Source organism: Ursus americanus, chromosome 31, assembly GCF_024610735.1.
Source record: "Ursus americanus isolate L20-20 chromosome 31, mUrsAme1.1.p, whole genome shotgun sequence".
Taxonomy (NCBI): domain Eukaryota; kingdom Metazoa; phylum Chordata; class Mammalia; order Carnivora; family Ursidae; genus Ursus; species Ursus americanus.
Genome location: NC_142157.1, coordinates 5,007,949 through 5,023,669, shown reverse-complemented (window position 1 = coordinate 5,023,669; position 15,721 = coordinate 5,007,949). Strand labels below are relative to the sequence as shown.

The window sequence follows — 15,721 nt, the reverse complement described above, 5'->3', positions numbered from 1 at the left end:
GTGGAGGTGGTCAGCAGGAGTTTTTAAAAGTGAGGGAGATGTAAACTGAGTTACAAAAGAAGGATACATTCTGGATAGTGGATGAGAGGCCATTTCAGGTGGACAGAGAAATGCAGAGTAACTGGAAAGGGGGGCAGGAGCAGGGTCAGCACATCAGCCCAGCTTGAGAGTGGGCTTGAAGGATTGGGGAGGGCAGTTAGTGGGATGGCAGCTTGGGAAGTTTTGTGGAGGGTCCAGAGAGGAGGGCCTTGAATGCCAGGTCAGGAATTTGGACATTGTCTTTCGGAGAAGACAGGGTTTTTAAGGTGTATCTGGTGGTGGGATACAGTGCTCACCAAAAACTCTTTCCAAGATAAGGTAGTTCTCAACATGTCTCTGTGTTCTTCAGCATGTATCTAAGAAGGTTGTCTTGAGGGGCATAGTATCTGAAGAGTCTGGTACAACCCCCTGCCTCCCTTTTGTGAGAACCCAGCTCAGGCATCAACTCAGCTCTTGCTTCTGACTCTGAGTTCACCGTGGCCTTGTCAGTGTGGGGTTTTCCACTGCTGCCACTTCTCACTTTGCCCCCCAGCTTGGCTGAAGAGTTTCCAGTTGGTCTGTATTGGGGAGACTGAGGGAATCCAGCTACCTGAACCTGTAGCATAGTAGGCCTGGCCCATCTCAGCTCGAGCCTTGCTCCAAGGAGAGACATGTTGTGATGATTGTGATGTTTCTGAGGTTTGCACCAGTTGTGATGTTTGTCCGTTTGATGAAAATGGAATTTTCAGACAGCTTAAAATGAGTTAATATTTTTTTCATCTCTTCCTTATCAATGACCTGGTTTACAGGTTCATAATTTAACATGCCAATTTTAAAAGCTTTATATTTGGTGTGACTTGATGGAACTGGGTTTGAACTGCCAAAATAAATGAGGGTCTTATGTCCTATTTGCCCTGTGTCTTTAGGTAACAACCTGATGATTCGAAGTCACATTTTTCCATAGCTGTGGCCTTAGAATCAACATATATAGCATGCTTTTCAATTCAGCTATAATATGACTATAAAAAATATTCTGTTAAATGAACCTAAGTATGAATGTAGCAAGAATTTGCTTGGCAGTTCTAGGGTTTATAAAATCAGGAGCTGTGTTTAAATAAATACACATACCTCACTATACTTACTATTCCCCCGAGCTTTAGATGCATCCTTCTAGGTCTTGTGTTCTGGGTGAGAAGTTTTTACTTTCTCTTAACAAGTTTTAAAATTAGATAATAAAAAAATGGAAAGGAATGAAAACGGTAAATGGAGAAAATTGTCACCTTTCTACCATACCCTCCTCTGCTGCCTAGATGCAAGTTCTCTGTCTGGAAGCCCGCAGTCTTCCCAGCTTTTTATAATTCCAGTCTGTCCATTTTTCTCTGTTGTTGAGGTTGGATAATTTCTTTTCCTCCTTCCTCCCTCCCTCTCTCCCTCTCTTCCTTCCCTCCCTCCCTCCTTCCCTTCATTTTTTTCAGTTCCCTGATTCTCTCCTGTTTATTCTGCTGTTGAGCCCATCTACTGAGCTTTTTATTTTGGTCGTTGTTATTTTTCAGCTCTAAATTTTCCATTTGGTTGTTCTCTGTATTGTCTGTGTCTTTGCTGAGACTCCCATTTTTCTGTGCTGCAGCTTTCTATTTTTGCATTTGTTTCAAGTGTGTTCATAACTGCTCACTGAATTTGATCGTGGCTGCTTTAAAATTTTGTCGGATAATTCTAATACTAATTCTAATAACTCAGAGACAGTGTTGTCTTAGTATTGGCATGTATTGATTTTCTTTTTTTTCATTCAGTTTGAGATCTTCCAGCTTCTTGGTATGATGAGTGATTTTTTTGATTGAGTCCTCGTTTTCTTATCATGCAGTGAGACCCTGGCTCTTTTCTAAACGTTTTGCTTTAGCTGTCTTATGACATCACACTGATAGGAGATAGGAGGGGCACTGACTGCCTTGTTACTGCCTGATAGAGGTAGAAGTTCAAGTTCTTTTGACAACTAAGGGGTGTTGGGATGGGTGACTCTCTTATTATTGCTGTTGGGGGGTCTTATTACTGGCCAGTGGGGAAATGAAGTCCCGGCTAGCTCCCTACTTGGCCTTCTCTTACCCTACTCTGGTAGGGGTGTGGGGTGCCTTGTTAGCCACCTCTCAAGTGTAGACATTTAGGCTTCCCACTTAGCCTTTCTTAGTATGAGTAGAGCTGGGGCCACAGTCTTTTCTGTGGTGCTTGTCTGGAGTAGAGTGGTTATTGTCTAAAAGTTTCCTGTCTTGCTAGATGGGTCCCTTTGTGTGCTTTTGGCTAGAGAGAGCAGGCTTTTTTTGGTCTGCATTTGTTCATTTTGCTAGTTGCCTGCTTCTTCAGCTCCAAGTCTGAGCTATATGAGGTAAAAAATAAAAAAAAAAAATCACAGAACTTACCACTGTGTTGTTCCTCTGGTCCTGATATTCCTAGCCAGTCTGCTTTGTTCTCTTCACCTTTCAGAGTCTTCTTATGTTTGTTTCGTATACAATGTCCAGGGATTTAGTTTTATTTAGCAGGAGAAGTAGGGGAAACTACATCCATTTCATCTTCCTAGAAGTGGAAGTGGTATATGCATTTTGATTTTTGATAGATATTTCCACATTGCCCACCCCAGAAGTTTACATTTCCTACCAGCAGTATACTAGAGGGCCTGGATCAATTTGGGAATTTTTTGAAAGTAGAAAGTTCTGAGGTGTCCTAATCCCATGACTTGTCTACTTTGGTTGTAATGCCCTGGTGGGAGAATTGGAGAGGCTCTCCAAATGGTCTTTTGTGACCAGGAAAGACCAGAGTCACCTTCTAGGTGTCCTTATTTGACTTCCCATGGGCCTGAGGTTCCTACATTCCCACCCTTCTCTCCCCAGCCAGAAGCAGAAAGAAGAGGAAATCCACCAGGAACAGATACAAGGTGCTTCTGAGTGCACCTATGTGAGTAGTATGCCACTCCCCACTTCCTCATCAAGGGACAGTCTTCCCTAGGGTGCCTGGGTGGCTCAGTCGGTTAAGTGTCTGACTTAGGCTCAGGTCATAATCCCAGGGTTCTAGGATCACGCCCTGCAGTGGGCTCCCCACTTAGTGGGGAGTCTGCTTCTCCCTCTGCCCCTTCCCCGCTTGTGCTTGCTCATTCATATGCGTGCAAGAGCAAGCGCTCTCTCTTAAATAAATAAATAAAATCTTTAAAAGAAGGATAAAGTCTTCCCTGTTGTGGTCTGCTTTGTACCTTTGCCTTTGGAAGTTGGATTTCTGGAATCTTCAGGCTGCATATGTGGAAGAAAAAGTGCTAGTTTTGGTATACAGGAGTCTTGGTCCCTGCTCCCACCCTGTCACTGGCTATATGACCAGAGCTGCTGTCACGTGCCTTCGGGCCATCTACAAATGGAAGGAATTAAACTGGATGATCTTTAAAGGGTAATTTCTGCTAAAGTTAGTTTTGTCATTCCTGTTTTTCTTTAGGTTCTTATGGGTATTCATGAAAATGTTCTTTGTGTATTACCTTGGTTAGGGCAAATTTCTAGCTCATATTCAAGCTTCTGAAGAATGGCTCAAGAATTCCTACTGTTCACTGTGAAAGAATGTTGTCCCGGGGTGCCTGGGTGGCTCGGTTGGTTGAATGTCAGACTCTTGATTTCTGTTTAGGTCATGATCTCATGGTTGTGGGATCGAACCCCACACTGGGCTCCGTGCTTGGTGGAGAGTCTGCTTGAGATTCCCTCTCTCCTCTCTTTCTCCCTCTGCTCCTCTCCCCGACTCATGCGTGCAAGCTCTCTCTCTACAATAAATCTTAAAAAAAAAAAAAAGAGGGAGAGAATATTGTCTGAATTTCTTGAGAGAATTGTTTAAAATAATCCTGTGGGATTTCTTTATTCTGCTTAGATAGATGCTTAGAATTCAGAGGTTTGACAGTGCCAAGGGCTACCCTCACATTTCTGCAGAAATAAGACCATAATGATTATCTTTGGGAAGCATGCCCACCTATGACTGAACTATAAACTCAGATCACTTTGTGGCAGCATATTAATTACATACATGCATTAGCAACAGGAAAAGTGGGGGGGGGAGGAGGGAAAGGGTGGAAAACAAATGATAATTCCTTTACCTTGCCATTAAAGGTGGTTGTAGAACAGAATTACAAAATCCAGATCTCTGTGTTAATACCCACAGACCCAGTTTTGCCAAGAAAGGAAAAGAAAGAGTGAGCTAGCATTGAAACAAACGATTATCTGTCTTTAGCTTGGAAAATGGCACAGATGCTATTCTAAGCTCTAGCAACAAATACAGAAATTAACCATGAAGGACAGGCAGTCTGGCAGTAGAGGCTGCATAAGATGTAGTGAAATTTCTATAAAGACAGTGATGTAGTCATTGCCATTTATGTTTATAACTACTTAGAAATAATGGGAAATGTCTTATTTATCAGTGTAATTGGGGAATGACATGAAGTACATACATGTGACTTTTCCTAAGAATCGAAGCTTACTACTTTGCATGCTTGAAACTTTTAATTTTACCTATACTTGATGGAAATCTTTCTGATATGATGTAGTCAAAGTAAGTCCTTGGGAGAGCACTTGAGTTTCTGGCCTCAGTTTGTCCATCTGTTAAGTGAGTTGGACCCAGTGACCTCTAAGGTCCATTCTGATTTTGGAAGTAAGCACGTATGGCACATATGATGGGCTTCTCGTTTTCTAACGCAGAGTCTTTTATACAAGATTCAACTTCTCCTTAATGATTCATTAGTCATTTAATTGTGCTGAAATATAGAGTGTCCATTGACCTTGATTGAGATGTATGAAAATATTTGCCTCTGACCTTCAACTGGCCTGAATAGTTATACTTCTAAAAACGTTGTTTTGAAAAAATTACATTTGTTTCTGTTTATAGTAATAATAAATGCTCACCATAGAATTTGAAAGTTGAATACAAATACAAAGAGGGAAACAAAATCATTCTGAATTTGTGAATCCTTCAGAATAGCACTTTTAACATTTTGTTTATTTCTTTCTGGTTTATTTTTTCTAATTTATTTCTTTACATCGTTGAAGTTACATTGTATTTATGGAATTTTCCTTTTTTTTCCCTTCACTTCATACCTTCTTATATGCATTTTGAAATCACATTAAAATGTTTTACTCCTTTAGAACCCAGCAGACTTGGTTCAAACCCCAGTTTCCCCATCATTATGGTTGGTGACTGCATATTTCACCTCTGTAAACCTCAGTTTCCATTTGTAAAATGGGGATAGAAATACCTACTTTTACATATTTAGGGTTGCTTTAACTAGCTGCATTAGAAATTTACTAACTTCTACAGTATGCAAAACATATCAACACACACCCTATCTGTGTTGTTTTAATTGTGTACAAAGGAAAGTCAAATGGTAGGGAATGAGGGCAAAAATGTTCTCATGTGAGCAAAGTGCATGAATTATTTTTAAAGTTTATATTTGGGTTATGTAAATGCTTTCCAAACACTTTCAAGTGTTTAAAGTTTTTTGAGATAATTAGCATTACAGGGTAAGAAACTCTTGAATAAATGATTTATCCCTATATTTCTTCCATAAGTGGATAAAAAGGATGGAATAGTATTGCCTTTTTTTTTTAAACGTTTTCAGAAAGCTTAACACAGTTATTTTCCGTTTCTTGTGGTTTTTCTTATAAGAACTAATCTTGCTTTCTGCTTAGAACAGAGTGGCTGTGGAAGGATGTTATTGGGAGACAGGGGGATAGAGCATGGGACTATTTCTAAAGCTTCTGGGATGGTTTCTGCTTGCCTTTGCCTGTACACCTCTTGGAAATTAATTTACCATAGACAGTCTTCTTTTCCTGAGGAATGACATCTGTACTTCCTGTATCCAGATGGTTCCCAGTATTCAGCATTGGCCTTTTTCCTTAGCTCTAGACCAGCGGTCAGTGGACTCTTCCTAGAAAGTCCCACATGATCTCTGGCTCAGCTGCTCAACTCTGCCACAATACTGCAGAAGTCACCATGACAAGATGTAAATGAACAGGCCTGGCTGAGTTCCAGTAAAACTTTACCTACAAAAACAACCTGGGGCAGGATTTGGTTAACCCTGCCCTGGACCCTTACTTCCTATGCCTCCTCCAGATGATTCTTTCCTAGATGTCCTTGAATAAACTTTGAGGTTTCTGACTGCTGCTATACCGGTGTTCTAGACCCCTGTTTATGGCATCTAGTTTTTGAACAGTTGTACCTTGGAACATCTCCAGTAATGGCAACCATCTATAGCAAGAAAAAAAAAAGACCTCAAGAAAAAAAGCACTTCCAACTTCTAGAAATACAGAGACCCTGGGTAGCAGAAATGGTGAAGCTTGAAGCAGATTCCAAAGTAGAATGACCCATAATTGAGCACACCAGGACACTCCAGTCCCTTGTTATTTTGCCTTCTGATAAACATTGCATACATTTGTTAATAACTCTTGTTAATTAAGCTATTAGAGAGATTGTCTAAGTTATAAGTTAGATAAGCTGAAATATGACTAGATTTTCACAAGCATCACAATTATTTTTACATACCATTTGATTTGTCTTGTGTTCCCATGAAGTTGTTTAAGGATGGCTGCTCTTATTTCTGTTACATAGCCATGAGATTGAGTCACTGAGAAATGGTGTGATTTTTCTCCAGCTGAGTGTATTATTATTGCCAATCCAGAATTCATTCTATATTGTTAAAGCAGCACCTCCCTGACGAGACCCCCTTTACTGGAAATATGGAGGTGGAGTCTCTTAGGGAGCTAGAATGAATGAATGGTATGCATATAGATTATTTACTTGAGACCAGGCCTGTAATAGAAAATCAAAGATGATAAATGTTTATGACAGAAGGGAAATTCTCCTCTGTTTTACCCCCTTGTCTTTATTAAAGAAAGGGGTATGTTAAGATTATACTGACTTAAATTGCTTTAAATATAAAATTTTTGAAAATGTCAGTTTCATAGAAGTTGTCCTCACACTAAAGGAACGTAGAATCTAGTAGTAGAAGTTTAATATAGAAACTTAATTCTGATTTCCAAGTGCTACAATTATAAAATAGCCTGAGCAAAAATATACTCCATAAAATCTCATTCTTTGGAAGATGGGCTTGTGTTCTTCTAGGCCCTCTCTTCACATGATGTTTCGCTGTAGGGCATGTTGTGTCTGAGGGTGAGGTGGGGGGGTGGGGGTGGGGGAGATTCTGCAGCACTGACAGGTGTTTTGGCCTCTTCCTTCTGAATACAGCCTGTTTTACCATGTTGCAGAATGGAGCCATTGTAAGTGGAGAACAAGTTGGCTTTTAAACTATTGTTAGCAAAGAAGCAGAAACAGTCTTTTTTGAAATTACTTTCACTCTGACAGCAACATTGACAGGAAGAATAAGAGCTTTTCCAGATGTTACGCGCTTGTGGCCTTAGAAGAAAGTGACACAGGGTTTCTTTTTCTGTGTATCTGCATTGTGTACACTTGTTTTCTTGATTTTAGTGCTCCACTAGTGCGGCTTTAGCTCAGAAATTAGATGTTTAAATGGAAAAAAGCAGTGGGTTATTAGCATAAACCTGATAAGAGTTAATACTGGTGTACCTCATTTTAAAGTGTAGATGCCTCTCATACAGTTAATTCAGTTAATGAAGCTTTTTACCTTTGATTCCTTGTAAGAGAAAAAGAAAATATGTTTCTCTGGAAAGTAAACTTGGGAGTAGGGTATAAGATGATCATAGATGATCATACTTAAAAAAATACCCAACCTTATAAAAGAATATATATATGAAAGGAAAAGTTTTCATTTGTAGTTTTAGATAAAAAATACATAAAATGGTGAAATAGTTATAAAGGAATGAGATTTTGAGTAATAGTTTAAAAGTCTGAGTAAAGCCGTAGTGAAAGTGTACCTGGGCATAACACGTGGGATAGAAATGTCAGCTTACATGGTTCGCAGAGAGTGTTGATACGCTCCTTATGTGTAGGGTCATGAGCTAGGCTTGGGTCTTTGCAGAGCTTGAAGTCAGGGCTTGTTGCCCGTCAGGGCTTATGGTGGTGGTAAGTCAGCAAAGTGGCTCATATGGTCACTGGATGGCAGAGGCTAAATATCAAATGAGCTGTTATTTTAAGTACTGATAAAATGTAGAAAAAGAAGCATTGTCTGAGATCTCTGAGTAAAGGCACTAGATCACAGTTGGGTTTAAGCAGAAGAGAACTCAGGTGGGCATACAGAAGAGAGAAAAGAAAGCTTTCCGGGGTAGAAGGCATTGTGCGAACAAACTGAGGTGAAAATTAGTCTAGGACAGGGCAGACTATGCTGCTTGAAGCCATGACCATCATTGACATCTAGGCTTCGGCTGCTTTTGCTCTGCAGTGCAGAGTGGAGTAGTTGCTGTGGAGATTGTATGGCCCGCGAAGTCTTAAATATTTACAATCTAGACCTTTATGGAGGAAGTTTGCTGACCACTTGGGGGTGGTTCATGAACAAGAACATCAGTGTGGTAGAAGTGGAAGATGTAGATATATACACAGTAGAAATAAGTAAGTGACAAATTATTAGTAACCTTGAATTAGAACTTTGGATTTGAAGCAGTGTGAGTCATTAAAGGGATATAAAATTAATTCAGTTTATTAGCCATTGATTATGCATCAGGCTCATAGTATATGGGGAGAGATATAGCTTTATAATTAAAAGATTTTGAAATAACATGACCAGAGACATCTGTAAATTGCTTGGATAAGAGGTTCTTTGGTGGGAGTTAGGAAGGTCTACTTACAGGACTTGACATTTGAACATAGTTTCATTCATTCATTCATTCATTCATTCATTCATTCATTCATTCATTCATTCATTTGAGAGACAGTGTGTGCAGGGCAGGGGAGGTGCTAAAGGAGAGGGGAGAGGTAGTCTTAATCAGGCTCCACACAGGGCTTGATCCCATGACTCTGACATCATCACCTGAGCCAAAATCAAGAGTCGGACACTCAACTGACTGAGCTACCCAGGTGCCCCTTGAACATAGTTTTTAAAGACAAATAGGAGTTTGCCTGTAGCACAAGGACTTTCTAGCTAAGGGAAAACCAGTTGAAGTACAGAGGTGTGAAACAACGTGATGCTTTTGGGAACAGAAGACATTGTCATGTTTGGAACGTATGGGATATGAGTAATGAACCTGGGAGGGGCCACAGGGAGGAATGTCAGCCCCACTGATGATTGGCGGTGGGAAACTAGGAGAACTGTGGGATGGGGCCATGATCTAGTTTTGTGTTACTTTTCTCCATTTCATATGTCTTTTGTTTCACAATTTTTTACAGATTAAGTTAGATTTGTATTTTTAAAAGATAATCCCAATAAAGCAGTGTGGAGAATGGATTTGGGGATGCAGGAGACAAAAGGTAGAGAGGTGAGTTAGGAGTATCTTGCAGTAGTCCAAGTGATAGATGATGAGGACTTAAGGTGGTGGAAGTAATGATGCAGATAAGAGAGGACCTTCTAAATATAGTTAAATAGGAGAGTTGACTGGATTTGGATATGTGAGGGATAAGGAAATGGAAGAAATCTGGGAAATGTTTAGCTTTGTGCTTTGGACAAGAAGGTGACCAGCAGTGCCATTTAACTCAGTTTGTGGTCTTGGAATAAAGAGTACATTTTGGTGCTGTGTGAGTTCATGCCTGTGGGATAGTGAATGCAGCTGCCCATGGGTGGTTGGTAGTATAGGTCTGGAAATCAGAGAAGTACGCCTTAAAGGATAAAATTGGGCAGGTATTATAAGTAAGTATTTGCAGTTGTAGGAGGAACTAACTACCCAATGAGAGCATTTAGAGCAAGAAATCCAACCCTGGTCGAGCAGGGAGGGATGTCAGATTCCAGGAGACAAGCTGCTCCACCTCCACTCCTGGTTCCCGCTCTCCACCCACTGCAGACATTGCTTAAATGATCCCCACTCATTCCCACTGAGCCTGTGGGAGCCTCAAGAACATTGTGAAGGCACTGCATGAGGAATTGACATGAGTTGGGGCAAAACATGGATCTTCTATGACATTGCAAAATATGGGGGTCAGAGGAAGAAAATTGCATGGAGATACTGAGCTTACAAGCAGGAGTTAAATCCACATCCCGATCAGAGAAGATGGAGTACAGTTAGAGCTGAAATTTGTTGGCGGATTTGGGAACTAGGAAGTCATTGATGACTCTGGTGAGAACAGTTCATTTGAGAGGAGACAGAAGCCATGTTTTGACGCTACGTGGAGCAGGGAGGAGGAGGTGACAGACTACTCTTCATAGATGCTTGCTTAGGAAAGGAGGTAGTCAGGGTGGAAACGAGAGGGAAAAAAAGATGGAGTGTGCGGGGGAGATAGTTTATCTCTTAAATAACTTTTCCCTGTGTAGTAAACCTGCTAATACTAATGTTCTTCAATGTTTTATTCGTAAGCAATTTCAAACTTAAAGTTGGACTAGAAGGATTAACTTCACCTATAGTCACCAGTTGGTAACATTTTGCCACATTTGCTTTATTTATTCTTGTTCTTCATCATACTGTCCCCCCCCCAACCATTTGAGAATCAGTCGTGGACAGTAGATGCTTTTACTTCTAAATATTTCATGTTTTAGGGTTGTATTTAGCACCCTTTACTCTCATAAGAAAAGGTCTTTGGGAAGCTCTGTTAAAAAATAATCAGGAAGTCCCTTTGACCTCCCCAAATATTTTGTGGTTATTTGTGTCACAGGAGAAAATTTGGGACTTGGACTATCCTGTAGACTTCTAAAATGTGAATCGTTTTTTTTTTAGATATCAGTCTTTGTTGATTGGTAGCTGACCAGCAGAAAATATGGAGGGAAATGATGGCTGTTTGAACCTTTTCAAATAAATGTGGCTATAATCGTGTAGTCTGATAAGGAAATAACAGGCAAGAAAGAAATGATATGCTTCTAACCAATGTTTGATTCCACAGTGCAATGCTCTGTTATTTATTAATTGCCTGAGAAATGAGATAACAAATCAGTGAGGTTTGAAAGTTCTCTTCAAAATACTTAACATGTCAAATAAATCCCTAAAGTGTATGTCTGATTTAGGCACTGGACAGATATGCGCAGTGGAAAAATGTGGAGTTCCCCCCCTAAATACAGAACATTTTAGTTAATTGAAATTGTACCTGATTGTCCTAAGTTAACTGACCTTCAGGACACAGTTTGTGCAAGAAGTTATTTCTGTCATTTCCCTGCTTTTAGTAAAGCCGTGGTAGTGTACAATTGCCATGTGTAGTGTATATTTTGAACATAAAACTCATGAACAGGAATTATAATATCACATCAACTTGTCTCTGATGAATGGCTTCTCTTCTTTGCCAGGGTCTTTGTTGGTGGAAAACAGTGGTCCATTTGTGTCCAACCTCCTTGGCACCAGCTTGCTGGACCCAGGAGAGACTGAGACTGACTGTGTTCTACTGGTAAAAATGTGATAAACCACAGAGGTATTTTTATTTATATGTAAAAGCAGGTGATAGGAGACATCACTCAGGTCTTTGAGATACTAATGTTTATCATCATCATCTCAGTCACTTAGGGATTTTTAGCTACACAATTCTGTTTCCTAAGAAAAATATGGCAAGATTGAAAATAAATAAAACCTGAATTTCTAAGGTTTCAAGAGCTTTGAGGTGTTATTTAGTAGCTGTGTCATTTCAGTATCTTGAATGATTTATAAATAATAACCCAAGTATAGCGTTTTTGCTATGTAATGCCAGAAGTAATGAGCATGTGTGACACTTTGGGAGTTTCTGGGCTTCATGTGATTTCTGTTCACTGGTTTGCTCAATCTGTTTTACAAAGGTTGGCTATTTGTGCTTGGTCTGTAATTTGATTAGAAGATGTGGCTGTTGTCACTGATAGTTTGATAAGGAAATAATAGGCAAGAAACAAATGATATGCTTTTAACCAAAATGTGTAGGATTATCGCAGGATTTCCTTTGATAAAGGTGTCTGTGTGTGGCACTTGGCTGCTCATGGTGTACCTACTTGCTCATGTTCTGCTCTCAGAACCGCTTGTTCTAAGCCTCTGCTCCTTTGTTCAGCTCGCCTCCAGCCCATTGCCCCCTTCTAGCTGGTGAAGGAAAGCAAGCACCTTTGCCACCAGGGGACGCCAGTGAACTGCCCGAGTTGGAATGCATCCTTCATCATTTACTAGCTGTGTGGCTTGGGCAAGCTCTTTAATTTCTCCATGTTTGTTTCCTTATTGGTAAAATGAGGATAATAATATTATTAAATGATTTGTACGAAATAATAAATAAGTTAATATACATAAAGTTCTTAGAACAGTGCCTCACTCATAACCACTATATCTTAGGTATTATGGTAATATTTATATAAAGTGACATTATTATTATGTTATTCTTATGTAAGATGACATTTGAGCAGAGACCTGAGAGCTGTGAGGGAACGAGCCATGCGGCTATCTGGGAGAGAAGCCTTCTGCGCATAGTGGGTATGTGCCTGGTGGGTTTGAGGAGCAGTAAGGTGGCCATGTGATGAGAGCAGATGGAGCAAGGGGACCCTTGAGAGCTGTGGTTGGAGAAGCAGCAAGGGCACAGCATGTCCCACCTTGGGGCCGTGGGGACTACTTTCTCAGTGGTACTCTGAAGTGGGTACCATTTCTGGTTTTGAGTAGACATGCTTCAAATTAGGGTTTGACAGGATTCCTCTGGCTTCTGTGGAGGAGTCAAGGGCAGAAGCATGAGACCAGGGGAAAGGATGAGCCGCAGCAGCCTGAGGAGTAAGGAGTGGTTGCACCCTGCGTATAGCTGACAGGAGTTGTTATGTACTGGATGTGTGCGTGTGGACAACAGCGGGGAGTGGAACATGAGTCCAGGCATGAGTCTCCTGAGGAGTGGAGCTGCTGTCTGGTGAGCTGGGAAAGACTGGAAGGGGGATAGGTTTTGAACGTGTTGATTTTGATTGCTGTAGTAGGTTGTCAAGGACGTTGTAGAATGGTCAGTGTGGGAGTGCAGGGGAGAGGTCAGTGCAGGGGACATGTGGAAGTCATTGCATGTTGAAGCTATTTAGAGTCTTGTGGCTGAGGTCACCAAGCAGGCTTAGTGTAGGTGGAGAGGGAAAGGCCTGAGGTGTGAGCACGAAGTCCTGAGTCCTGGGGAGGGGAGATAAAGAAGAAGCGAGGGAGAATGAAAAGGAGCTGACAGTGTGGTGGTAGAAGCTGGGAGAGAGGGGTGGTGTGGTCAGCCTTAGGAAGGAGCATAGCATGTGTCTTCATAGGAATGAGGTAGAGGTGTTTGAGGGACAGAGGCAGGTAGTTGGGCAGAGTGGAGGTGGGAGTGGGTGCAGTGCTTCTCCTGGCTCTCTCTTCTCGGCTGGATGGGCAGCAAGTTAACAGTAAGAGGGATGGTGGGGGTTTGAGGAACTTTGTGAATAGAGAGAGGCTGCTTAGCAACACCAAAGGCCCACTGGAGGATTGTCAAGAATTGAAAAGTGGGACCAGGCACATGACCCTGCATGTTTCTCCAGCTCGGTACAGCTGCTGGGACAGATATGGAGGTGGTGAAGAGTTGGATTTAGCCCAATCTATGGTTTACCAAGAGAGTTCTATAGAGGGATGGAAGAGTGTGGTGACAAGCAAGTATACCAGGGAGCCACTATATTGATGACTCATTAACTCTGAGTTGGATAAAGAGGTGAGGTCATAAAAAGGATGAGGTAGCAAAAAGTTAATAGAATCAGTGTGTATGGTCTTGATGGGTTGAAGAATTGATTGGAATTGGGGTTGGGATACCAGAGGGAGAGAGCTGGGATGATAGGAGATGATGGTTGGAGGGGATTGCTTGGCTTTGAGGTCAGGGAGTGTTGGTGTTGGACCAACAGACCACAGGATGTGTGACTGTGGGGACAGGGGGCTAGGGTAGGGTGAGGATGTGGTCATAGCAGACAGGAGGTCATGAGCAGTGGCAGGATCACTTACCTTGATTTTTAGCATGGGAAAGATAGTGATGAAGAGCAGGGCCTGGAGGGAAAAGGAGTCATGGTATGAACGTGGCAGTGATAGGGTTTGAGAGAAAACTAGCAGACCGTGTAGAGGTGTGTTCAGAGCAGTGGGGTGCAGGGAACACTTGAGTGTGGACGATACAGAGTATGATGCTGAGGACGACTGTAAGTTTCAGAAGGAAGGGTTTTGGGAGTTCGAGGATGTCCTTAGAGGTTGCGTAGAGAATTGGGATGTTAAGGGAAACCCCGAGAGTTGTAGGTTTCTTGAGTTGACCAGGATAAAGAGGGATAAAGGGATTATTCTGTGAAAGATTTCTGTGGTGTATTAGGAAGGATATGTTGTCAGGATTACATAGTTCTAGAGCTGTGTCTTCATATTATGAATGTTGGGGATGAGGCACTCAAGAGGGGTAGTGATAATACTGGTAGGTTTTTTTTTTTTTTTTACATTTTGTAAATCAGTATTTTTAATAAGATATGGTAGATTTTTAAAAAACTTTTTTAAATTTTATTTTAAAATTTTCTCTCTGTCCTCTGTTTTGGGGAATGACACTATTAAATGCAAGGGGTCATATTTTTTGTCTAAAGCAGACCGTGTTGCTAAAGGAAGCCTAGTATGATAGAGCAGTGGGCTGGGAGCCAGGGGATCTGTGATCTAGTCACCGCTTATCTGGGACCTTGGAGAGATTACTTCCTGTGGGACTCTATTCCCTTGCTCAAAAAAGGTGAGTTGAGGGGTAGGGGAATTCTACTATAAAATCTTTTGTTTGTTTGTTTATTAGAGAGGGAGGGGATGGAGAGAGAATCTTAAAAGCAGGCTCTATGCCCAGCACAGAGCCCAATGCGGGGCTCCATCTTACAACCCCGAGATCATGACCTTAGCTGAAATCAAGAGTCAGACACTTAACTGACTGAGCCAGACAGGTGCCCCTACTATAAAATCTTTTGGTTTTAGTATTGAGCCCTTCTATTCATTTATTAAATTTAATAAAAATGCTTCCTGCAATTATAACCTCTAATTTCTTTTTTTTTAAGGTTTATTCACTGTTTAAACACCAAATAAATTTTATATGTAACACAAATTAGTATTTTTTTTTAAAGAGTTTATGCAGAAAAAACATATATTTCCCAGCATAGGAGGTAGTGTCGATAAGGATAAGGACTTAAAGAAGATCATGGTGTGAATGTATTAGCATGTGTTTTATAAATTGTGAAATAATCTTCTTCCTCTATTTCTCCTTCCCTATACAGAAATGAATTTGAAGTGAGAGAGAAAAGAAGAAACAGGATTTGTTCCATTACAGATCGATCAGCTGCTTGGGTGTAGTTGTTTTGCTTGGTAGGCTCAGAGCTGGCTGTATTCTTAGCTTTTTGTGTGTGTACTTGGTAAATTGGAAATGTTACCAAGTGCCTCAGACTCAGAATGAGTTGGTAATTTTCCATTTCTTCTTAAAATAACTGGAAAATCTGTGATTAACACAGAATCTTTTGATATCAGAGTGTAGCCAGGCTAAAGGCTGTAACAGAGTAATTTTCCAAGCAAGTTTTTTTTGATTTAGTTCTTCCTTTTTTGGCACTTTGTGAGGAATAATTCTCTATGACACTCAACTTGAGATGGTTAGATTTGAGAAGAGAATATAGGTTGAGAATGAATATAGGCACACTAAGGAGCTTTCTGAGGCCAGTCCCTCCTAGTTCTTGGGTCAGCCTGGGCTTGCTTGACCT

At 40.9% G+C, this 15,721-nt stretch overlaps 1 protein-coding gene across 2 annotated transcripts in view; it reads left to right on the top strand.

The window, feature by feature from the left end:
* The window catches only part of CCNY (cyclin Y), a 214,024-nt gene that overhangs the window by 103,173 nt on the left and 95,130 nt on the right, over positions 1 to 15,721 (top strand). The window contains exon 1 of one of the 2 annotated variants that reach the window (XM_045786370.2): positions 15,314 to 15,335. The exons of the other annotated variant lie outside the window; for it this stretch is intronic. The gene's annotated coding sequence lies outside the window, so the exon portion shown is untranslated. Of the gene's footprint in view, positions 1 to 15,313; positions 15,336 to 15,721 lie in introns of those variants that run through there. 2 annotated transcript variants of the gene reach the window in all.